This window comes from Chelonia mydas, chromosome 7, assembly GCF_015237465.2.
Source record: "Chelonia mydas isolate rCheMyd1 chromosome 7, rCheMyd1.pri.v2, whole genome shotgun sequence".
NCBI lineage: Eukaryota > Metazoa > Chordata > Testudines > Cheloniidae > Chelonia > Chelonia mydas.
In genome coordinates, this window is record NC_057853.1 from 87,227,032 (window position 1) to 87,253,200 (window position 26,169).

At 40.2% G+C, this 26,169-nt stretch overlaps 1 long non-coding RNA gene across 1 annotated transcript in view; it reads left to right on the forward strand.

The window, feature by feature from the left end:
* The first annotated feature begins 4,480 nt into the window (after nt 1-4,480).
* Nucleotides 4,481-26,169, forward strand: part of LOC122466745 — a 79,329-nt gene continuing 57,640 nt past the window's right edge. Inside the window, exon 1 of the long non-coding RNA XR_006292506.1 lies at nt 4,481-4,733. This is a non-coding gene — a long non-coding RNA (uncharacterized LOC122466745). The remainder of the gene's footprint in view (nt 4,734-26,169) is intronic.

Sequence of the window (26,169 nt, forward strand, 5' to 3'; positions counted from 1 at the left end):
GACAGACATGTCATCAGCTTGACTCCTAGGTCAAGGATTTCGTATTTTTTTTCACTCCAACATATACCAGTCACATCCTTTGTCTTTTTTCATAAACGGGCTACCCACTGCTATTTGTTTAATCTTGAAGGTTTCACAGTCTTTCATTCACTACTGGTTTCATATGCAAAAAGGTATACAGTGTGAGGCATACTATACACAATATCCGAACGACTAGACAGAGAAATAGGTTACTTCCTCCCTCAGAGGAACATTGCTGAGGTATGTCACCTTCTGGTGACCTGCCTTAACTTCAGTACCTTAAGAACATAATTTTTAGTATGGATACATAATTCCTTAAATATTGTCTGTACATACATTTTGCAGTCAGCTCTTGGCAGAGACCTTGCATCCCTTCAGTGAACTATTATGCATATATCTGACCCAGGGTATCACTGTAAAGCCCTATACAGGGCCGTGCCCTATGACAATTGGCACCATGGGGCCCATACCATGGGGCCCATAGTCACAATCAGGAATCCATTTGCCCCCTTTTTGATTCTTGCTAATGGCTTTAATTGTACATTTTGGGCATGTACCTGAAACCCTATGGTCTGAGTATGTATGTGGAGTGTTTGTCACCTCCAGGGTGCCAAATTCCTAAAACAAAATAAGTGTTGGTGCTCCATTTTAAGGGAATAACATCTTTTCTATATGATATGCCAAAATTAAAGACTGGCTTGTTCTGATGCCATGATTGAACCTTGACAGATATGCTTGCTGCTCTGATTGAGTGCTTTATTGTACCTTTAGGCACCCTTAAAGTAGACAGATCCAATTTTAACTTACATGTACGTTATAGCAGATTTTCGCAGCTGGACATGTTCAAACTATACCCCTATTTTTTTTAGAAATCACACCTTTCTCAGTCTTTCTACCAGTCCCTTACACTGACTCTGATGTAAATCCTTTTACACTCACTCCTTCTGTGTTACACACCTCTCCAGCTGCTTAGTTACTTTTTTCAGTTCCTGTCACAGGTACAGATGATGACGTTCCATGCACTACCAGCTCTGAATTTAGCTCCTAATGTCTATTGACCGCATAAGAGAGTGTTTGTAGGGGTGTGCACATAAACAGTTCATTGACTGATTTGGCTTTCTAACCATTTTAAAAAATGTGACTGATTACCATTGAGCATAAGATTGATTTTCTATTCCTGACACTTGGGGCAAATTTGAAATGCTAGATAGGTCCAGTTTCAAGGCAGATCCGCTGAAGCCCTTTGTGGCCAACAGTTTCAAATGATGATACCTTCCTGAAGATTCCTGGCAGTAAAGTCTGGATATATTGATGCCTTGAAAAAGCAAGTGACTTGGAGCTATTGTCTAAGCAAATTTCAGAGCTGGTATAAACACCATCAGCTCATTATCTTCATTATCTTCAACCCTAACCCAGCTACTTTAGCCAGGTTTATACAAGGTCCTTTGTGCATATAATAGCTGCTTACAGTCTTTTTCCCTTGATGTACAATTCATTTAGACTTTAGCTTCTTATTTCTATGATTTCTAATTCTATATATGAATGAAATAATGTATTGCTTATTCTAGGTACTTCGGTTTCTGGCAAAGCAAGTGCCCAGATGATTTTGACAAAGGGGGAGAGAGAGAGAATGGGATTAACACTTGTCTGTTGTAAGCATGTTGATAAAAGTGCTATGTGAGTGCAACTACTAGTAGTTTACAGGGAGTTGAGGTAAACTGCAAAACAATGGTTAACAACACTTCACAATGGTTAGCAGCTGTTATGATATGACCATTCCCTAACATGCTGACCAGTGTAGTCTCATTGATTCCTTGTGGTCCCTGATGACTGTCTATATTGACTTGTTTTCTCGTGTCTTATCCAGACCGTAAACTCTTTGGAGGGGAGGAGACTGTTGTTTGGTTCTGGTTTTGGTTAGTGCCTAACACAATAGTGTCCTGGTCCATGACTGGGCCTCTTAGATTCTACTGCTGTACAAATTATTAATAATTATAAAACACTAATCCAACAGTACCAGAGCAGCTCTCTCAAATCTTGTCTGGGAGCACACAGTCTCCTGTCTATTGACTATGGAGCACCCACTACATCAGGGCTTCTGTAGCCTCCTGTAGTTGCTGAATTCTTCTCTGCATATAATAGATGCTGTATAGCTATATAGTGAAAAATCCGGTCACTCCTCCACTTGTACAAACATCCCTGCAAACCTGGATTCTGTGGTGAAGAAAGTATTAACATCCCAGCCCATCGAAGGCAACTGAAACATTCCCACTGAAACCTGGTTCCCTTTACAGTGAAAAGAGTGTCTGTCTGTCTGTCTGTCTCTTTCCCCGCTGTTTCAGACTCTCCTATCCAGCTTCCCAAGAGCTAGGGTCACAAAGGTTGAATCTAGCTCTGCTGCTGCTCCACTCAAAGCCATGATGCAACTCCCCTTGTGAAAGCCCCACACCTGCACACAGAGAGTGTGGGGGCATTCTATCCTCAACACAAGCTATAGGACTCTACGCCCTGAGGTCCGATAGGAAGTGATGGTGAAATTATGGGGGTCTCAGCTAGGTTGCTCCATAGAGAGTGTAAAGACTGAGTGTTTGTGGGTAAAATATTTCACCCCATTTCTGTTTAAATCTTCTTGTTCCCTCAGAAGACTCAGCTACAACAGGATTCCTACAGAGTCTAACAGACCAGCATGGAGTCTGTATAAAGAGGAGCTGGTTATAGAAGTCTTAGAATTAATAGATGTTTTGTATATTCAGTGTTGTCACTTAAATAAATAAATAAAGTACCTTCAACCATTTCAGATGTGCAACATGAGGCTTAGGTTTCGACCTAAGCAAAATTTCAACCTGGGTTTCAGCTAGGGTTCTAGGCTGTTGCATGCCTTAAAAACCTTCTTACAGAATATAATGAGCTTTTGACCAGTTTAGATAAGAGTAGGGTGTGACTGTTTGTTCTGTTAATGCCAACACTCGCTGTTGGATCTATTGATCACAATATTTTGATTGATCACCTTGAAAGATCTTTGGTAATGTGGAAGCTTAAAAACCTTATCTCAGTGAACACTTCTTTCATTGGTTAATTCTGGTACATATCGTTAAGCGTAGGTCACAGGTTTTGTCCTTTTTTTGTTATACCATAAGCATCATCTGGGTTTTCAGTACTATTATAGCACACCTAGTAATCTTTCTGATTATAGGTTGCAAAATCGTACATTTTTCAAAGAATAAATGCCCTTCCCTCTCTTAACACCTTGTTATTAAAAATGAAAAAAGTAAAAATCCTATTAACTTTTCATCATTATTACCGGTTTTGCATTTCAACTGATGAATCAGGGTTTCAAGCCATTTTTCCTTTCTCATTTCATACCCTAGCACATTATTACAGTGTTCGAACTGCCAACACTTCAATGGAAAATTGTAAAATCCAACAAAAAACTCTTCTTTGGATTAAAAAAATATATTTCTTAGGAATTGATCCATTTAAAATTACATTATCTGAAGAAATATTTGATATTCAACAAAGAAAATACAGATTACATTAAAAACTAAGCAAAATCATTGCCTTGAATTGCAACTAACAAGCTCATTGCATCAAATTTCTTTATGAAGTTTCATGATGCTCATCTCCATATTTTGAGAGAACTGGGAGTTATTTCAGGTTTGGCAATTTCACAAATCTTTTTCCCTGTGTGTTTCTTATGATGGATTACATGTAAGTAAGCATTGTATCCTGTCGACCATATAAAATAATTAGTTCAGTGTTGCCTGGTTTGTTGTTAAGTGCAAGGTTTAGACTTGTGCCTTTTGAGACTTCTTTTAATTGTACGTTATGCATAATTTAACCTTGTAAAGTAGAATTCTGACTTGTTGCTTAATTAGTGTCATAATCTACTTTAAAAGGGCACAACTCAGACTGCTTCCCCTCACTATAGTTACAAAATAATCATCTTCTATACGTTTTATATTTCCTGAGACTTGTTTTCTTCCTCTTGCTTTTTCCTGAATGAGGAAGTGATTATAAGATCACCTCTTAAATTACATTTTTAAGGCCTTCCAGACTGTAGTAAAGGAAGAGACAGAGTCAGCACTCGTTTCATAAAGTATCAGTAAAGGAATTAATAGTACCCTGATTTTATTTTTCTCTTAGCAAGGAGCTGAAATGATTCATATAAATTTAGGAGGAGGCATAAATTCATTCTAGAGAACATGGTTGTAAAATGTTAAAATAAGATTAATTAAAGTCAAATGAAATTGTCTGCAGTCCAGAGCAATAGTTTCTACAATAAACTCTGGGGTAGAGAGAAATATTCTTGTGATTGGAGTGATCAACTTTTTGGGTACTTTTCATGGAATATGGCAGCTTTGAAAGTGAATTATTATTATTTTTATCTTAATTTTCATTTTTTAAAAAATACTGTGATGTGATGTACCTGGTCCTTCATGGCCCCCTACTGGACGCCCTGTAGTCCTACTACATGGTGCCCCAGGAAGGAGCAGTGGAGGTGAGCCCTCCAGGCCTGCCTAGAAAGGCCTCATGGAAGCAGCCAATCCGAGCCCAGCAGACTCAGATAAAAGAAGCTGCAAGGGCTTATCAGGGTAGTTCTTAGTTGGAATCAGAGGGGGGTGAGGAAGGGTGCTTCTGTCTGACCAAAGGTGCTTGACTGGCGGGATTTACTGGATGTGGGAGAGAGAATAACTGAAAACTTTCACCCTAAGGTAATGGTCAAAGGTAAAGGGACCAGGTAGGAAGAGGCCCAGGGAATGCAGTAGCGACAACTTAAAGGAAGCAGTTATGTGGCTGCTGTTTTATAATGGCCCTGGAGTGGAACCTGGAGTAGTGGGTGGGCTGGGTTCCCCCACCAGCCACTGGGAAAGTGGCCTAAGTCCTGAGAAGGGGACAAGGCTTTTCAAATGCAACCCTTTGCTTTGGCTTCTAAAGGGTGCTGAGACAGGGCTGAAGGCGCTGGTGAGGGCAGACAGTTTGCTGAACTTTGTTACCCTGGAAGGGGTCCATTTTTTACTGTGACTCTGGAGGAGAGCGGCGCCACTAAGGGCCTGCCTAGCAAGGACAGCAACATACAGCCAGGAGTGGGGGAAAAAGATTGCAGTACCACACCCAACTGCTAGGAGGCACTTGAGATGAGTGCCTCCCATCACATGCATACCAGGAGTGTTCTTCACATACCCTCTTAGTATCCCTTCCAATATTTAAAACTGCACAATAGTTATACTGGAACTGTTACTGACCACCCATATGTACATCATATAATCCTATCATACCACAGCTAGGGCTCAACTGTGCAATATGCTGCACACTGTTACTTCATTGCACTATTCTCAAAGTTAAGCAAATGCTTAAGTGCTTTGCAAGATTAAGGATGGAGTGTTCCACCTGCCATAGGACTGACCCTTGAGCAACCTCTGCTCCCACCTCTCCCTTATTCCATCATCTCCCACATATCTGCCTCTTGCAACGTGTCCAGAATATTTAGACATTCAGATTAGGATGGACTGGGGAAGAGGGTGAATACTCGATGTTGAAATATGGCATCTAGGATCAAGGAATAAATGTACTATTTAGTATTAATCTTGTGCTAAATACAGGATACACAACAATAAAGATATTTTAAAACAGATTTTTACAATCACTTGTGTGATTGTATTACATTGAACAACATAACCACATTATTTATGGCAAGAATAGTATGAGTGACCGAGAATGGCTAGAATTGATCCTGAGCAATGTGGGGTTACTCTCACTTCTGGAAGTACTCCCTGAAAGGGTTGTATTTTAGGAAATTTTCACAGCTTCTCCCTCCAATAGCACTTATGAGGTGGCAGCATGCAGCAGAAGCAGAAATTATCATCAGAAACACAGCTGTCTGAAAAGCTCAGGTTTATCAGAAATACCATTCACCTGCATTGGGTGGGGGAACCTGATGGGGCCAGTGGTGAAAGGGGGACAGTCCCAATAGCAAAAGGGAGAGACATTTGCCAAGGGACAATAAGTAGCTCCTTCTCCTGGGAATCTCTGGCACCCATTGGCCAGCGGGGGAGAGGGATGCTGATTGGCCAGCATTCCCCAGCTCTCAGTATTTAGCCCGCCACACGGGTCCAGAGGAGTTTCTTTTGGCTTTGTTTCAGCAGTTCACCTGAACTTGGAATGGAAACCCAATCTGACAGATGCTGCAGGTCTAGCTGGTCACCTGTTTAGGGAGTTAGGAAGGATTTTTTTCTCTCATGGGCCAATTGGACCAGGGAGGTTTTGGTTTTTTGTTTTTTTACTTCCTTGCATGCTTTCAAGCCGCAGTGGGTTAAGTAGGAACGTGCTTAGTACCAAACTGGGGGGGGTCGGGGGTGTTTGTTGCAACTTGTAGCCAGTGCCATTAATTACAGTGCCATTAATAGAGTAAAAAGAATGGTTCCCAGAGGTAAGACCTGGGATTTGAGTTATGGGGCTTAGGCTCATGTGATAGGATCAGACCTTGTAGCCTTTGCAGGCTGAGGTCAGACCTTGTAGCCCTCGTGGGCTGAGGTCCTCATGCTGCTGCACCTTCTGCCCCCCCTGCGAGGATTGGGGGTGTGGGAGAGTGTGCTAGGCTTCAGAGAGAGCTGAGTCCTGGAGGCTAGGTTGAGGAGTGCTTATCCCATTTTATGGGTTATAAGGTAAGGAGCCCTGTAATCCCTGCACTGGAACTGCGTAAATACTTGGTGTGTATATAGGGGTAGGGGTGATGGGTAGGTAGTGCCCCTCCCCCGTGTTAAAGTTTTTAAAAAGTTGCAGCCTGCCATTTAATTCCATGCATGTCTTTCCTTCTTTTGCCTCTGTGTCCACCTCAACAGCTAGCCTACCTGCAGACCTATTCCTTCTCTCCTCCCCCACTCACACCTTATTGGAAAAGGTACAGTTGGCCAATCACTAATGTACAGGGTGACCAGATGTCCCGATTTAATAGGGACAGTCCCGATTTTTGAGTCTTTCTTATATAGGCTCCTATTACCCCCCCCCACTCCCTGTCCCGATTTTTCACATTTGCTGTCTGGTCACCCTACTAATGTAATGATGCCTTCCTTAAAATGTTGAGTCCATTTGTATCACACCAAGAAAATAATATATACTATAGTATATTTGTAGAAACATTGACTTGGTCTGGGAGTTATGCGTGGGTGTAAACAAACTGCTAAAAGTGAAGGCCTGCTCCTAATTTATGCCCCTGTCTGCTTGAACATTCCACACACAATTCTATGGTTAATTCAGTTTCAGGGGGGAAAAGTTGAAGGCTCCCTTCAATTCTAGCTCTGAATCTAACATCATTCTAATTATTGCTGTTGTATTTGTATAGCTCTTTTCAAATCAAGGTTTTAAATTGCTTTAAAAACATTGTACAAATAAACCAGCATGAAACCACTAAAATGTATGCATCTCTGGAGTGGCATGTGATTGCCATTATATACCTTATGACAGCTTCCATTTATTGTTCAGTTTTCTTGTTTGTAATCTAAGAGAGGGATCTCCTAGACTTCACCTAAATATCCTGAGGTTAAAATCAAAGCCAAATGTAAATGGGGAAACAAGCTTTAATCACCCTTACAATGTGGCTGTGGACACTGATTGTCGAAAGTGACATTCTGATTGGCTAGCAGTGCCTTTGTGAAGACATCACTTGCATTTACCGGCTCCAGTTGGCACACTTGGGTTTATCACTGGAAAAACCAATTCCGACTTCTGTTGTGTTAAATGAATGGTGTTGTTTGGTGAAAGGGATTTGATTTTTTTTCTCTCCCACTTTTTCCATTTTATCTCATACTTTCAAAACAAATGACAAGAGATTAGGGTTGGAGCAAAAAAGTGAGTTTCCAGGGCCTTGTAATCCCCACTCCCAAAATGCAAGTTGTGGCAGTTTTGGGAGCTCCAGCCAATTTAAACTCACTTTCTGTTGTACTTAATAGGTCTGTCTTGTGAATTGTTCCACCAGGTCAGTCCATTGACTCCTGTGTGGATGTGCAAAGCAGATGGGGGCATACATTGTGAAATATGCCAACTGAATGTTTGCAATGCAAAGGGAATTAAAGATGTGTGTTTGAACATGAACAGCTACTACTGAGATGCCTTTGGGGGCACTGGGGACAGAAGAGAGATTTAGGGGGCCTGAATCTAAAGGGAGACTTACATTTATTCTTTTTTTAATCTGAAACTGAAGGAAAAAGGGTTTTGTAATTCCCCTCTCCCACCTGCTATGTTTTATAATATACTTTTCCAAGGAGCTACTTTCCATAGAGGAAGGATACAATAAATAGATGGATCTTGAGTAGAATAAGTGCCTCAGTAAGTTTTTAAGCCAAACTATATATATTGACCCCATGTTTTCATCAGTATGACCCCTGTGACAGGTTTCAATAAAGTCATGCTTTCTCAGTTACAGTATTGAGACCAAGTTTTCAAAATCCTGATTTAAACCTGCCAACATCATGAGATTGACTTACAAATTATAAGATTTTAAATTTGTAAAAACAAAATTTGCCTTTTAGTTTTTGAGGCTTTAAGGTTCATGTTTTCAAGCATTTCCCCACATGAGAGGGGGAAACCAAGGTTTGTATTGTCCTGGTAGTATTTCCTGGTGAGTTAGACACAAGTAGTAAGCCTTGAGTAATAAGTGGTGACTGGGTACCAGCAGTTACTTCAAACCTTTTCTGTCACCTTCCTGCTGTGAAATTATTTAGGATAGGAAGCGGGGGGGGGGGGGGGGGAGTTGTGATGAAAGATATCAGTAAAACAACTCCTCCTCTCCCCTAACATCACTGCTATTGTTCATGAAATAACTTCTGCATAAAATCACAGTTTGGTATAATGTACAACTGTCCAGACATATGAAGAGGGCTAATGATTGTGGGGCCAATTTTGCTCTCACTTGTTGCACTTTTTAGCCCTAAGATCCAAGAAAATCCACAAAAAGTTAGTTGGCATAAAGAAGGGAAATGCTGTCTCTGCCCCAGCACTCTAATTCCTCTGATTCCACTCCCAATCTGTTTGTTTAGGCTCTGATATTGTGCCCATTACTATGGTATCTGAGCACATCCACTCTTATAGCGTAAGACCATGTTGTAGGTTAGGCCTAGCTTCATAGAGTAGCTTGCCTTCTATAGGGCAGCAACATATTACCACATATGGATGGCAGATTGGATGGGGAGGAAGGAAAACGGTGATCGTGTTGAGCATGTGCCTCTTTTGATAGTAGGTTGAAAAATGACTTATCTTTTTACTTACACTTCCTCAAGAGGAAAGCTAGGGTTTGCTGAGGTATGTTTTAAGGAAGAGGTTACTGTGCTGAAGGATACACTAAAGCTACTAGGAGCTTTGGTCTGAACAGTTGTCCATGACTTTCCAATAGTTTCCAAAGTTATATAATCCAAGGCTGTTAAAATGCTTCTATCTCAGACTTTTTTATCCCCAAATGGAGCAATTTAACCTTATTTCTTTGTTAATAGATAGGAGATTTTTACTTCAACTCCAAAAAGTAGCTGAGAGACTCTAATGCATTATCTCATTCTACTATACTAGGACCATTTAGTATATTTTAATGTTGCAAATCTTATAAAAGTTTATGGTAGGGAGCCATGTTCTGTGTGTGTGCATGTACATGCGTATCTAGAAAATACGTTTTACCTGTTTGTTTTTCAATTTTCTGGGTTAGCAATCAGTTTATCATTCGATCCTAGCTAATCATTTCAGTAGGATGTTTGAAAGCTTTAGTTAAAATAACCCAAGTTAAAGAGTGCTTTTGTCACATATGTGATACAGAAAGCTCTCACTTAAACTTTGCCAATAAAGCTCAACTGTAAAAGGGATGCTGTCAACTACCAAAGGCCTAATTTCTTTTTACATTAAATTGAAACAATTACATAGTATCTAGAAACCAGTCATTGCTGACGCACTCAATTCAAGTCCCCACACACCTACAATAGGAAACCTATAGATATCTCAATTTCTCCAGGCTGCCTTTCAATAAACACTTTTGAAAAAAATAGCTTTTCTGTCTAATCACAGAATGTGTGATTATATAAAGCATTATATCTATAGGCCCCATTTACAACAATAGCAATTAAAGCCTACTGCTAACTTATTCCTCATCTAGTTTTCTATAAAATAGCTAAGAGCTAATAAACCATGGTTTTTATGTGCCTTTGTAACCAGTAGGAATATTACTTTGTTTTATGTTCTGCTAAATCATAAAATCTCAGTTTTGCCATTTGTTTCATATTTGATAACAGTAACATGAGAACTTTTTTCCTCTGATTGTTAGAAGTATGCATACTCATGTAGTGTTCTAGAAGCCTCAACTACACTTTTGCAGCAATATACCTTTTAATTCTATATAATTTTTCAGCAAAAGACCCTACCTGTATGGCATTGATGGAGTCATGCATGGGATTGATGGCTTCACATAAGAATAATTCATTTCAATTGTGGGCATAATTGTTTTGGATTGATGTCAATAATCATGGCTTAAGTCATGTTGGAATATTTGCTGATAAACAGTCTTGTCATTTCTTTTGAGCCAAACGTTTTGTGTTATGAAGACAGCAACAGGTTTAAAAATGTAACATAAATGAGGCCTTGCTTAGATAACACTAAGAGTTTAAAGTCAAAAGGAGGTGGAGGACAAACAGGCACAGATTGTCCACTGATTCTTATTGGGAGATAGAAAAGTTCTTCAGCCTAATTTACCCCTTGAGAAATCCCACCTCCCCCCACCACACACACCTCTCATGCTTTCAGAGCAGTGCATGTGGCTTTAACTGTGTGATTCAGCAGACAGCAACCAAAATCTCTGAGAGAGCTATATATTTAGCAGTCATTAATCCAGTAGAACTGTCAATGAAGTAAATGAGACTTTTTTGTTCAGTTAAGGAATATCGGATTTGAACTGGATGAGAATTATAGTAAGGATGCTTACAGGGAAATTGATTCTTGAGAGACATACAAAGTTTTTGTTTTTCTGTGGAATGAAAATAGAGTTACAGATGCACGATGCGACATACACTAATACTTAACTGTGCGTAGTCTAGCAGCCTTCAGGCTGAGGAGGCATGAGACTCTGGTTAAAGGAGAAAAAAGGGCAGGGATTCCTTGTGTGTCTACTCTGTTACTAAGATCGAGAAGGCTATCTTGTTGTGGTCCCAGTTCTTTGAGGATTGCCTATGAGATGCTCCCCCCTATACCAGGAGCAAAGGGGCTGAGTAGGTGGAGAAGGGGCAGAGCCATTGAATCCTAACATATACATTAATGTGGGGATGTACATTCTACCACTTACCAGGGTGTAGCAGACACCTGTTTAAGGGGGAAGTCCTGGGAGAAATTATGAATTATGCCTCAGAGAGATGTCTGTACTACAGAGACTACACTACCTTAGCTACATTGGCATAGCTGTGCCAGCATAACTCCGTAATCTAGTATAGATTCAGCCTAGGCTGAAGGAAGGGGTTTTTCCATATTGGCAGTCTGTCTGGAGTGGCTCACAACAATGAGCGTCAACCTCAGGGTAGACTACTACAAACCAGAGCACAAACCTCAAATTGGTTGTGTGTTCTGTAATTAGATTTCACCAACTGAGTATCAAGTGTGAACTCCTCAAGCACTAGAACAGCCTTGACATAGAGTGAGTCACCCCTGTCTATTTTGCCACCCAGGCAAGCCTGCCTTTGCGATAGGTGGTCCCTTATGCCAAAAATCACAATATTTAGGTTACTCTCAAAGGACCAATCATTGACCCCCCACACCATTTTTACCTTAGATCGCTCACCAAAGTCAACACATGTAGCCAATCCAGAAGTAAACTATCTAAAGGTTTATTAACTAGGAAAAAGAAATGTTTTCAAGGTTAAAGCAGGTAAATGTACATCTGCAAATGAGTTGGTCTTAGGTTTCAAACGGTAATAGAAGCTGCTGTAATATACAAGCTCTCTGTCCTTTAGGGCTAGCCCAAGCTAAGCAGCTTGGGGTTCCCTTGGTTAAGCTTAGAAATAGCACCCTCTCCAAATTCCAAGCAGCATAGTGATACAGTTCCTTCTGGTTAGGGAGTTTTATTCCCTTCCCCCAGAGTTCAAACTGTGAGGGCATGAGGATTTGTGCATGTCCCCTCTTCATGGGCATGGCGGAGAGCAATCAACAGTCTTTTGTCCACTGATGTTCCACAACACTTCATCTGGTTCTGTAGGCCTGCTTTTGTTGGGCAGGAGATGACCCTTCTTGTGATAAACTAATATTTCACACTTGGTAATATTTCTCTCCTGACTGGCTGTTTCCAGTTTCATAGCAAATGCTTTTGTAGTTACAAAAGCAAACACATAAATATTACCTTTATAACATGGGAAAGATCTTTCGAGTAAGATTAATGCACACAGCAACTCACAAGCTTGTCATAAAGTCCAAACACTGAACACATTCTTACAAACTTAACATCTATTTTCATGATGCTAACCTACAGGTGAGTCAGACTGGTTTCTAGTTATGCATTTGTCAGTGTTCAGTGAGGCCTACAGGCATTGGCATGAGATGGGACCTGGTCTGCCAGCATCACAAATGCCTCCCATAATCCCTTCTAAAACAGTGTGCCTCAATATACCTCCCTATGCTAATATTCAAAGCTGTGCCTAGAGACCCAATGTATTGTATGAACACATAGTATTGCTAATGATATTAAATCCCAGTTTAAAGTCTACCTTTGTATCATAAGCAACTGTAGTATCTGTTGCTAAAAGGAAAATTATTTTCTCTTTTTCTGCATTCCAGAGAAATAAGATGAAAAGTAATTTCCTCTCAGCTGACATTTCTTTTCACTCTTCTGGTCCGTGCCCTTCCCCTCCCCCCTGGTTCTTGGTGAAGTATTTATCTATTACTGCAGGACCCCGAACTCAGAATTTTGCAGACAAATGAATTAGGGGTACCCATTTAATTTTTTTATGTAATTATTCACTTGCCGTTTTCATTGTCCAATACTGTAAATGCTTTGAGGATGGAATTTTTATTTAAGTCACTTAAAGTTTCTCACGCAGAGTAATGACAGAATCACTAACAAGTTATAGAGCTGGCTTGGGCATGTTACACACTTTAATTTTAACTTTTTTAAAAGTTTAGATTTGTGAGGAGATTTCTAATCTAATGTTTGAATATTTTGTTTTACTGAATACTTTAGTCATTAACCTTAATACAGTGCAAGGTATGCAGTAGTTTGCCTAAAATATTATAAAGCAGATGAATTGGGCACTGTGTACCTACTAAGTTGGCAGTGCAGCTGTGAGTGAGTTGGTGGTGTATGGAAGTACTTATAGCTGCATGCAGAATAATGTACAATTGGAAATAATGCTTTATATCCTGGAAAAGACAGCAATGTGTGTCACACGTTCACAATATTGAATTCATATAGGTTTATTCTATGATGTTACATTGTATTAATGCTAAAGAGGAAGCAAAGGGAACCAGTAGTAATATTTATCTAAGGACTATTAGGTAAAAATATTCCTAAATGTTAACCAGTCATAGCAATGTCTTTGCTTCCCAAGTGCACATATTAGAATTGGTACCCAACTTTTTTTATAGCAAGTTATACTACATTATACTATAAGTTCCTTCACACCTTAATAATCACTTTGGAATTCAACCACTGCTGAGATAAGGAGGTAAAGGAAAATGGGAACTTTTCTTCTGGCCTCTGACAGTCAAAGTGTATATAACATGAGAGAATCCTTAACTATTTCAACCTTTTCCAGTTCCAGCCCAATCTGAAAAGCAGAAGTTAAAATAAAAGGATATAATGAATTTGGAACTTTGAAAAAATTTGGCTTGTCTAAATATTGGTGAAGGTTGTAGGGAAGTGTGAGATCTAATGTAATTCAGCTCTTGCTTGACTATACCTATTTTACTTTAGTCCCCCCTTTTTATCTCAACCAATCCACAACTCAGATTAACTGGGGAACCGACTTTTCTAAAATTCTGGGCCCAGTTCTGTCACTTTTTTTAAACTTCTTTTGAACAGCACTTTACTAAAAAGTTGCCCTATTGATTTTATTGAGAATATTGAGTTAAATACTGCTTGCTGTGACTAGGGTTGGTAGAGTTATAAGCAAAGAGGATATACGAATAGCTAAAGCTGTAACTGTCAACCAGACAGCTTTGAAAAGCTGACATCCTGTGCTTGGTGACAGCAGAATAAATCAGTTAAACATGCTACTGTGCGTGTCATGGATATTCACTTTCTATCCTTGTGACAGTGTCAAGTCTTATGCTCTTGCTCCACACAACCACACATCACTGTCAGAGGCATGTTTTTAATCTTCAAAGCGGCTCTTCATAAACTGGCATCCAGACTCCTTGCTGGGGAGGGCGGAGCGGAGAAGAGACCTGGTGCCTCCTTCAGATATTATTAACCAGAGTAGAAACACAAATCATGTAGTGACAGATGTGTTTTGTGGTGTAAGCATGTTGTTGTCTCCATGGGTATTAGTATAAATAAATTGCCTGGAGCAGGACAGAGCAGCATGCTGCCTGGCAGTACACATACAGGAAGCTCAGAGCACAATGGGTTGGATGTATTTTGCACTAGGGAGGGACATGCTGTAAGACAATTTCAATGTGGTTAAATAACTAAACAATTTATCAGCTCAGGAATTGTCACATCTGCTCATGTAAATAATTCAGTGAATAGTTGTGCAATGAAGAGACTAGTGGAAAGTATCCTTTCCTACTTTGCAGTCTGCATTTTTTTAAAAACATTTTTTATTAAAATACAGGGAACAAAGATAATTTAATACAAGAAATACTGTATTCTACTAGTGCTATGTAAGAGTCTGATCCTGGATTCCTTCAGTCGCCTTGTCTTCACTGGGACTAATGACTAAGTAAAGGTTGCTTATGTAAGTTTGTGGGGTTGGTTCCCAAATTTGTAAAACTAGTTTGTACAGGGCATGATAAAGTTCTAACTTTTCAAATAATTATGTTTTAATCTAGCAAAGGGCATCTTCATATTAACAAGTCTTTGTGATCAAAGAAAATATACAGTATGTGATGAAGCTAAAAAAATAGACAAAAGTTAGAATTTTCATTGACTTTCATTTGAAATGTAGGGTATATCTACACCTAAAATGCTACAGTGTAGACACTACCTATGCCAACAGGATGGGTTTTCCCATCTAGATAGCTACTGTCTCTTGGGGAGGTGGATTACCTCAGTCAGTGGAAGAATTTGCACTTTCACTAGCATAGCTTGTTCTGTGTTTGGACAGGGGTGTGGTCTTATTATGCTAATACAAAGCATAGCTTTGCTGGTATAGCTGGGTCCACAGTAGGAATGCTTTGCTGGGATAGTGTATCAGTATTGCTATACAAGTAAAGCACTCCTTGTGTAGACATAGCCTGAGGGTATGTCTACTAGAAATGATACAATGGCACAGTTGCAGCACTGCAGTATATACACTACAGCAATGGAAAGGGTTCTTCTGTCACTGTAATAAGTCCATCTCTGAGAAGCAGTAGCTAGGTTAACGGAAGAATTATTCTGTGGACCTCACCGTGGCTAGGGCTAGGGCTTAGGTCCGCTTAATTACGTCCCACAGGGCATGACATTTTTCATAGCCATGAGCAATTTAGTTAAGCCAAGCTAATTTTGTAATGTAGACCTACCCTGAGTCTCTGAAAATTTTCAGATATTTTTACCCCAAACCACTAAGCAGTTAAATAATTATGAGCCATCTTTTTTGTTGTTTAAATACATTCCCCATTTAGAGTGGTCCTATCCTGCTAGGTTGAAACATATCTAGAACACTAGTTCTATTGCAGTTTAAACAGAAATTTTATAAAGAATATAGGGTGATTTGAACAAATCACTTTGGTTATCTTCTTGTTTTAAGCCAAACAAATACAACAACAAAAACTCTCATTTTGTGAATGAGCTGATGATTATAAAGACTCTTAACATGAATGGGAGGTGCATACAAAATGACTGAATGTTCAAGCATCAGTAAACAATGCAATTTGATTCACTGAGGGGATCTTGTGATGTTTCTCTTTCACCATTGTTTAAGCTAAGTATATTCAGCATGAAGCTGTCTGAAATAGCAAGTGCTAGACATGCATTATAAGTAAGAAAAATGTAAGTGCCAGGGTTGTCTATAGCACGAGGAGTACTTGTGGCACCTTAGAGACTAACACATTTATTTGGGCATAAGCTTTCATGGGCTAAAACCCACTTCATCAGATGTATTTTCCACTGCATGCAGCAGGAAGATACATACACACATACAGAGAAGATGGAAAAAATGGGGATTGCCATAGCAACTCTAATAAGACTAATCAATTAAGGTGGGCTGTTATCAGCAGGAGAAAAAAAACGTTTGTAGTAATAATCAGGATGGCCCATTTGAACCAGTTGACAAGAAGGTTTGAGTAACAGTAAGGGAAAAATTAGCATGGGGAAATAGTTTTTAGTTTGTGTAATGACTCATCCACTCCCAGTTTTTATTCAAGCCTAATTTAATGGTGTCCAGTTTGCAAGTTAACTCCAGTTCTGCAGTTTCTCATTAGAGTCTGTTTTCAAAGTTTTTTTTGTTGAAGAATTGTGACTTTTAGGTCTGTAGTTGAGTGTCGAGGGAGGTTGAAGTGTTCTTTGACTGGTTTTTGAATGTTATAATTCTTGACGTCTGACTTGTGTCCATTTATTCTTTTGCATAGAGACTGTCTGGTTTGGCCAATGTACATGGCAGAGGGGCATTGTTGGCACATGATGGCATATATCACATTGGTAGATGTGCAGGTGAATGAGCCCCTGATGGTGTGGCTGATGTGATTAGGTCCTGTGATGGTGACCCTTGAATAGTTATGTGGACAGAGTTGGCAATGGGCTTTGTTGCAAGGATAGGTTCCTGGGTTAGTGGTGGTCTGTGGTTGCTGGTGAGTATTTGCTTCAGGTTGCGGGGCTATCTATAAGCAAGGACTGACCATCTCCCAAGATCTGTGAGTGAGGGATCGTCCTTCGGGATAGGTTGTAGATCCCTGATGATGCGCTGGAGAGGTTTTGGTTTGGGGCTGAAGGTGACAGCTAGTGTTCATGTATCTCATCTGTATATGCAATACACACTTGCTGGATTGCAGTGAAATGAATAGAGCTGAACTGAAATATCCCAATTATTAATGTATTTGTTTCGTATGGTAAGTGTCGTCAGCTCTGTACAATACATAGCATGACAGGAGAATGCTGTGGTTCGCAATCCCTTGATTATAAAATGCACCCTTGGGGACCATTGCAAGTAAGCAGCTGCTAGGGCAATCCTGAGAATCAGGAGTACAAAAGTGGACTTAAAGCCTGGACTACACAACCCAAATAACATTTTTTTAAGTATGGGGATTTTTTTTGGTATGTAACATGATGATGTTTCAGAGTAGCAGCCATGTTAGTCTGTATCCACAAAAAGAAAAGGAGTACTTGTGGCACCTTAGAGACTAATAATAAATTTATAATTAATAAATGTTAGTCTCTAAGGTGCCAGAAGTACTCCTTTTTCTTTTAACATGATTATAGGGGCTGGGGTGCTACATTTCTTTCCTGAACCACCTTTCAGAAAAGTATCCTTGCAAGCTGAGCTGTGCTCTCTCTATCTCAGCTCTGCAGTCTGCCATGGAGTGTAAATAGGGGGAATAAATGACTTCAGTAGGATGGGAAGGTTTGTGGCCTGCAATGTTCAGGAAGTCACACTAAATGATCACAACAGTCCCTTCTGGCCTTGAAGTGAATGAGTCTAATATGAGGGATCAGGAAAATAAGTGAGTAAGGTGTGAGGGGTCAAGAAAATAAGTGAGAAACTGGTGGTGGGGGAGGGAGAAGAGGAAGAAAACGAGAACAAAGTATAGAAAAGGAGCGAATGAATGACCTAAGTAGGCAAAATTAATGGGGTTGAGGGAGTATTCGGTAGAGAGGAGGCAGGATAGGGAAAACTTTGAGGAGAGAGATGAGTAAAACTGTTCTTAGTGAAAGAAAACTAACAGTTTGTAAAATAAATGCGAGCACTGTTATAGCCATGTTGGTCCCAGGATATTAGATAAAAGGAGGGTGAGGTGGTAATAAAATATTTATCAACCTTTGGGCCAATGCAGGCAGATGCACAAGATTCGTACTCCAACTTTGCTATGGATTCTCAGTCCAGACATGTTATGTTCCTAGAGGGATTAGCAGGAACATCTAATGAGCAGAGACTTCCAGCCTCATTTGAAATTGTGTAATGTGAGCAAATGAAGGCTGGGATGAGAACTCTACATAGATTTTCTCCTCTGATTCAAGTTAGAATTAGAAGTTGGGTCCAGAGATGAAACTAGGTCACTGACCAATTGCACCACTTCAGAAACCTCATCTTTTTATTTTAATTGTGTGATGATATATTTCCAAAGATGGGTATCTGTAAATACATGATTCTGGGTGCAAAATGACCATGTGTATTTGTACACTTGGCCTATGGTTACACTAAAGAGCTTACAGCGGCACACCTTATCTGCTCTAAGCCAACGGGAGAGAGCTCTCCTGTCGATTTATTTAATGCACTTCCAATGAGTGGTGGCAGCTATGTTGGTGGGAGACACTCTACCACCACCATCATGGTGTCCACACTGGTGCTTAGGTCTTTGTAACTTATGATGTTCAGGGGGTGGCTTATTCACACCCCTGAGCAACACAAAATTATACCAACATAAGTGGTAGCATAGACCTAGCCTTGGTCAGTCGTTCCTTGAAGGAAAGGTGTAGCACACTTATCTTTATTTTCTTGCTCAGTCATCTGATTTAAGTCAGGATTACAAAAAGTTTATACCCCTCTCTCATGCCAGAGGTCTGTATTTGCTGTTTCCAGTGATTACTGTCACATCTTTGTTTTTTGGGTTCTTTTTTTGAAAATCAAATATTAGCAAACTCTGTTACAAATTAATACAGAAAATTGATAAAACAAAGCAACAGGCACTTCAGGTCATCTATGTTGACCTCCATCCATCCCAGAACTCCCTAACAGATCTACCTTTCATTGGACATCTGTCAATGACTGATTTGTGAACCTCCATGATTTTCAAATCTTATGGCCACTTATTGTTCTGAAAATACCTGACCTCTGTGGTGAATCAGTTTAATAAACATGAAACACAAGGTAATACAGCAGATTGGTATAGGATGCTGGGAATAATATAACAGTGCATTTCAAAATGAGTTCACTTTGTGCTCTCCACATGGCACACACTTTGCTTAGCTGAACATAATTTGTTGTCCTTTTTGTATCTGCTGCTTGTGATTACATTGCATTGCAAGCTGGCCAGATGTGCATGCAAACACTGTGGGTGTGCACTAGCCTCTGACAATCTGTCCCTCTGTGGCCAGTTTCTTTAGTACCACATACACAATAGATCTAGGGCACTCAATGGGTTAAATAGCTGTACTTCAAATATAACCGGCAGGTAAGATTTAAAATCAGACTTCTTGTTTGTATTAAAAATCTCCTTTAGTAAATGTTAGGTTCAAGGGCTGCCAATCTAACACCTTTCTTGTGAACACCATGTTAACAAAAACAAAAATATTCTATTTTGAACACGAGTACATAATAAAGCTCTTGATTAAAAGAGGAACAATCCTAATTTCAGGTCTTCTGTGAAACATGGAATCTTTATCTGAATTCCTTCAACAAAAGAAAATTGAGGGTTTTTGTTTTGCTGCATTTTTTGACTTGGTCTCCACTAATTAAGGAGCAATTTAAGTTACTTACACTTTGAAGTTTCATTCATTACCTGTCCTGTGTTAAGTCAACAAAAGGCTACATCTAAGGCAGCAAGTCTCGGGCCATCACTTTTTCTGGCTGCCTAATTAAATATAATTACTTTATTTTGTGCCAAGGTTCATACTTGTAACATTGCCTTGTAATAAATTGAATGCATGCTGCAGGGGGACTGTTTGACGCCAGAGAGGAGACGTTCCTGCTGTCCCTCCCTGCCACAGCATCTAAGTCAAAAGTACAGAGATGTCATTCTGCTACCTGTTTGTTAGCTGCTCTACGGACGAAACTCTCAGTAGGGCTCTCTTTCTTTAAATAGGCTGGATGTATACTGACCCAATCCTATTCCTAAAAATAGCCTGAATTCTGAATATACTCTAATTAGCCATAGAGTGAACTCTAGAGTTTTAAGACTTGAGGAAAGGGTATAATTTATTTGAGTGACCTTTCCATGGCACACCAACTTTGCATCAGTGTTCCTTTACTTCACAATATTATGACAAAGATCAAAAACATTGTTTCCGCTCATTCTCTCTTGAAGGATTTGAAGAATGACTGTCACTGAACATTAAAACAAAATACCTCTGCCATACCCTGAGATACTGGCCACAACAATACCAAATAGAAAACATCACCCGCATTTTATTTTTAGTGCAAATCAGGAAAAGTTTATTGTGGAAAGACTAAATTACAAGCCCAAAGTGCTTAATGAGCTCTGGAAAAACTCTGACCCACAAAGTAGGTGCGGGCCAGTCTGAATTTTGACTCAGACTTCAGTGATTAATCATATGGTAAATCTGGTCTCACTAGCACTAATAACAGGGCTTGCCTTTGGCTCTTTGTTGGCCAGTGAAACAAGAACATCTTCATGCAGTGTCAGAACCTTCCCCTTTTGTTTTAATGGTGCCAGCAGGTCTACAATGGAAGCAGTTAAAGCTAATGTGAGATCTTAAGTCTCAGTCTCTCTCTCAAATTGCATTCAGGTTTAAAGACCACGCACCCCCCCCAAAAAATAAAAACTAACCTTCTGTGTACAGATAACTTGGGCAGTGTTTGGAAGAACATCACAAAAATACAAATTAAAGGACAAATGAGACTGTTTCCGAGGAATGATAACTACTTACAGGTATAAACTGGAGGCAGAAGGTTCTCTCATTCGGTTCATTATAAAATGTTTGAGACAAAAATTGCCCTAGATTTTTGTTTTTTACAGCTTCATGCATTAGCGAAGGATAGTAACAAAGAAATCAAACATGCACACCCTCAGTGGCCTTTCTTTTGTTTTATGAACAACTTTTTACACTGGTTTTAAATTTGATTTCACATTGAAGTTTTCACCATACATATTTGCATATAAACACCTTTGGAGATCCAAGTGCAAATTGGACAAATCCTCTTATCCGGCTAACCTTACTTGCAGAGTCCAGCCCATAATATTTATAATGCTTATATGCATAAAGCATATGTAGCTCTCAGAAAATAATTAATGTGTCTGGAAAGCTTGCAGTAGCAGTCTGTCACAATAAGTCACTCTAAATCTATATGTATGAGAGAGAAAATCCCTTTCTAGGGCTTGAGCCTCATTTACCCTTATGGCCCTGTTCTACACTGGGAGTGTAAAGGGTCTATAAAGTGAATATAAATTTCTGCATTAAAAGCATTCCAGTGTTGCCTTTGTAAGTAGGTAACATTACCATAATATTACCTAAATGTTCTTTTATTTAAATTACATTTACACCTACTTCAAGGCCCTTTTACCTTCTTGTAGTGGCAAAGTATATCCAGTCCTATCAGACTTTGCTTGGTTTTAGACTTATGAATCTCACTAATTTTCTTCCCATCAAGAAATAACCCAGATCAGTCCCCATGTAATTGAATAGGAGCAATTAATTGTAACTTTCTAACTTAGTGCTACACAGTGCTCCCCGTAAAATTTTTTACATTGACTGAGGTGACTAAACGTTTTTCAATATTCCTTAAATTAAGGAAAGTTTTGGTAAGACTGTGATAACATTACTTATAAAGGCAAACTGTTTCTAAAGCTGTCCTGAATCTGATGCTTTTTGCATCCTGATACCAGATGTTATACACATAAGTAGAGGTCCGTTTGTTCTAAAGTAAAGAGGTCTTGCTAACACACATTTAGATATCTAGAAAACACTACAGATCAGATATTGCCTTTTTGCACTACTCTGGTAGTCAAGGTGGATTTAAAGCTTCCCTAAAGGAGCTCCTGAGGAGTAGAGCTAGCTCTACACCACCTCCTACTAGCCCCTTCTTCTCTGCACAGGGGCCATACTCGAGAGCAGGACAGAATACAGAACCACGACAAATCTTGATAAGTTAGAGCAGCCTGGAAGCTGCTGTAAAATGCTTCATGTGCTGAACATCCTCTGGCTCCCCACAAGATCGAAAGGGACTGGAGAGATGGTGTAATGTGATCGTTGCCCTCTCCCACACACAGGACTAGCAGTAGACCTGAGAGTAGTCAAGACCATGCTTGGGTGCTCTCTGTTCTATTACACTCCCAACTCTTCATTCTGTTAGGCTTCAGAGCAGCCTAATCAGTGCCTAGGTGGTGTCTATTCTGCCAGAGAAACACCCTTTAAGAATAAGCTGAACATAATATACTATAAATAAAATTAGACTCTACAGTTTTATTTGAATTGGTACTAATTATGGGCCAGTTTTCTTCTATTTCTGTAAAAGGAACTGTAACCGTGCCTTTGTGCGTCACAACTGAATATACCAAATTCATGATCTGCTGAGAAGTAGGGCAGATAACCTCCAGTTTTGGGGTGTATTCTCCCATGAGATATACCAAACCTGCAACAAAAGTAAACTTCTGTTTCACCACATGGGCTAACAAGAAGTCATAAAAACAGTTTCCTTAGGTATTCCAGTCCTTGTATTACCCCAAAAACACTAGATTTAAAGATGAGTGGTTCTTTGCAACCAGTCTCATAAAATAAAAGGTTCTTCTGATCCAAAAGAACCAATCACACCCCCAGATCAATTTATAACTCAGATCTTACCCAGAAGTCTCACTGATGCCAATCCTTTAGTATCTAAAATCTGAATGTTTGTTTATAAAAAGAAAGGTGAGTTAAAATTGGTTAAAGGAATTAAATACATACAATAAATGCAAAGTTCTTGGTTCAGGCTTGTAGCAGTGATGGAATAAACTGCTGGCTTCAGTCAAGTCTCTGGCTGCTTCCAAATCATTGGAAGGACCTCAGTCCCTTGGTTAGAATGCTCCCATTAGCGTAAGTCCATAGTCCAGAGGTCTGAGCAGGAAAGAGACAAAATGGAGGTGTTTCCAGGGCCTTTTATAGCTTCTGCCATGTGGAGGGAAACCCATTGTTTCCAACAGTCCTCAGCACAGCTAGTGGAAAATTACAGGTAAAAGATGGGAGTTTAGAGTCTCATGGGCAAGTCACATGTCCATGCCCCATTTCACCTAGTCATTGCAGGAAACTATTACCTATACTTCAGGTGGAACGTCCAAAGGAAAGTCCATTCAGTTTAGATGGGTGTCTCCCATGTTCCATTGTGAGTTAAGTATCCCTTTGATGGGCCACTCAATTTGAATAGTCCCGCCAAGATGTTCTGGCTAACTACCTTGTGGGCGTTACCCCAGGAACAAACACTTGAAATACAGGTATAGCGCCAATAATCATAACTTCAAATACAAAAATGATACATGCATACAAATAGCATAACCTAACCTTTTCATAGACCTCTTACGTGTCACGTTTTTGTACAAGATTTGTTGCAAATAGATCAGTGGTTGGAACAATGATCTATACGGTCATATTTTAATCCGATAACGTCAGAGGAACAAATAGAAAATGTTATACCAATATTTTTAAAAATTAAAATGCTAAATGAACAATTGCATGTACTTTACTGTGGCCCAGGTTGACACATCAGTCCAGGAGCTGTACAAAAGAAGCAACTTCAGTGGCTTCATTTACAGTGAAATTCTGGATATCTTCATTAATTAAAATTTCCTAACACTCCCCAAATAAATAGTGTCTTTAACTTATCTTATTCTCATGCTCCAGTCACCACCAGTTCTCGTGGTCTTAAAAGGCCTGGTACAGTCCCCCCCAAGCACTAATGGTGTGCTAGCAATGCTTCGTTGCCATGTTGTTATACTTCGAAGCAGTGCATGTGCCTGCTTCAAATGGATCTTAAGTGGCCTGTGCCACCAGCCTCCTAACTTTTTTTTCCTGAGTCATTCTTTGCTTCCACCTCTTGATTTCTTGACATACCTGTGGTTATCTCTGCCCTGAAGAGATGCCCTGCTCCTAACACACAGTTATGTTGCTTCTTGGTCCTAATGAGGCTACCTCAGAAACATCTTCAGTACTCTGATAGCAACCACTTTTACTGAACCAGTTTAAAACCTATTTTTAAGTCGTTCCAGGCTATCTTTTCAAACGTACAAGAATTTGATAGATTGGGCAAATTTCCATATAAAACTAGGCTAGAAAACAATTTTCAAATTTGGTTTAAATACAATTTGGCCCCATTAACAGTGACACTTAGCTGGAACCAGCTTAAAACTCTGAGCTTGAGGGTATGTCTATACTACCACTTAAGTTGATCTAACTTGTGTCACTCAGGAGTGTGATACCCCCCTGAGCGAAGCAAGTTACAGCGACCTAAGCTTGTCCATACTGGTGCTATGTCATAGCTTCTGCATCTCTCGGAGGTGGAGTAATTATGCCGACTGGAGAGCACTCTCCCGTTGGCATAGAACAATGGTGGGCAACCTGTGGCCCACAGGTCGCATGCAGCCCATCAGGGTAATCTGATTGCAGGCCACAACATTTTGCTGATGTTGACCATCTGCAGGCATAGCCCCCCGCAGCTCCCAGTAGCCGCAGTTCATTGCTGAAAATATTAGGTCAAATTAAATTATCTATGGAGTACCTTGGAGATTTTTGTATGGGTAATTGGAGAAGCAGCATGAAAAGATGCCAAACAGTGGGAAAAGGGCATACTTCAAGATTTCACATTTTATTGTGTGTCAGGGACGGTGGCTGTTATTAGATACTAGTTTCCTGAGTCAAATACTAGGTATTTCAATATCTATATATTCGGTGTTTTTATCATTAACGTCTCTTCAGCAAAATTTACCATTTCTAGTTTGTTTAGGGTACCTATTACAAAATAGTACCCTGAGTAGTTTGGATATTGTGATTTTAATTCCAAAATATTCAGGAAGGAGCTATTGATATAGTTAAGGATTTATGCAGTTTCTGCCCCTACATAAACATGGCAAGATACTAATCAAGAGTGTGATTTCACGTAATGGTCATGGGAAAAGCAAAGAAGACATCACCTTTTAAAATACCTTTTCAGTGTTAATTTGTGAAAAAAGTGCCAGAGTGTTTCTGGAAAGGTTAAGATAAGGGACATGTTTTGTTTTTGTAATCCATATAAATTTATCAGATTTTGTAATAGCAATGTCATTTTCCTTAATCTGATTCACTGTACATCAGTGGTCTCCCACCTTTTTACGTACAAGATCACTTTTTGAGTGCAACCCAGGATCAGCACCGTCCTGCTCACTCTATCCCCCCTCCCACCCTCACTCACTCTCCCCTACCTTCACTCATTCTCACCGGGCTGGATTGGGGGAGGGGGTGTGGGCTCTGGGCTGGGGCCAAGGGTTTCAGAGTGGGAGGGGGCTCCAGGCTGAGCCTGGAGCAGCAGGTTGGGGTGGAGTGGGTGAGTGGTGCAAGCTCTGGGAGGGAGTTTGGGTGCCGGCAGGGGCTCCAGGCTGGGGCAGAGTGTTGGGGTGCAGGAGGAAGTACAGGGTGCTGGCTCCAGGAGGGGGCTCAGGGCTGGGGCAGGGGGTTAGGGGTGTGGGCTCCCACCTGGCAGTGCTTACCTTGAGTGGCAGTGCAATGGGGCTAAGGCAGGATCCCTGCTTGCCCCAGACCTGCGCCGCTCCTGGAAGCAGCCAGCACATCCCTGCAGCCCCTAGGAGGGGGGCATGTGGCTCCATGTGCTGCCCCTCTGCGCAGGCACTGCCCCCACAGCTCCCATTGGCTGCAGTTCCCCGTTCCTGGCTGCTTACAGTTTGATTGTCTATATACTAATCCTGTAGTATTATAGGTCTTTTTTTCTTAGATTTTTTTTATACCAGTCTTGTCACCCTCTTTCCTCAAGGCTTCAGTCCATCCAAAGTGCTGTTTCCAAAATCCTCATTCTTATCCATCACTTCAGTTGTTCCATCCTCACTTGCTTTGAGCTTCTTACTTTGCCTTTCATCTGCTTCTCCCACTGGCATGTATGTATTTACTGACCCATATGTTCAGAACATCTTCCCCAAAAATGGTTGCCA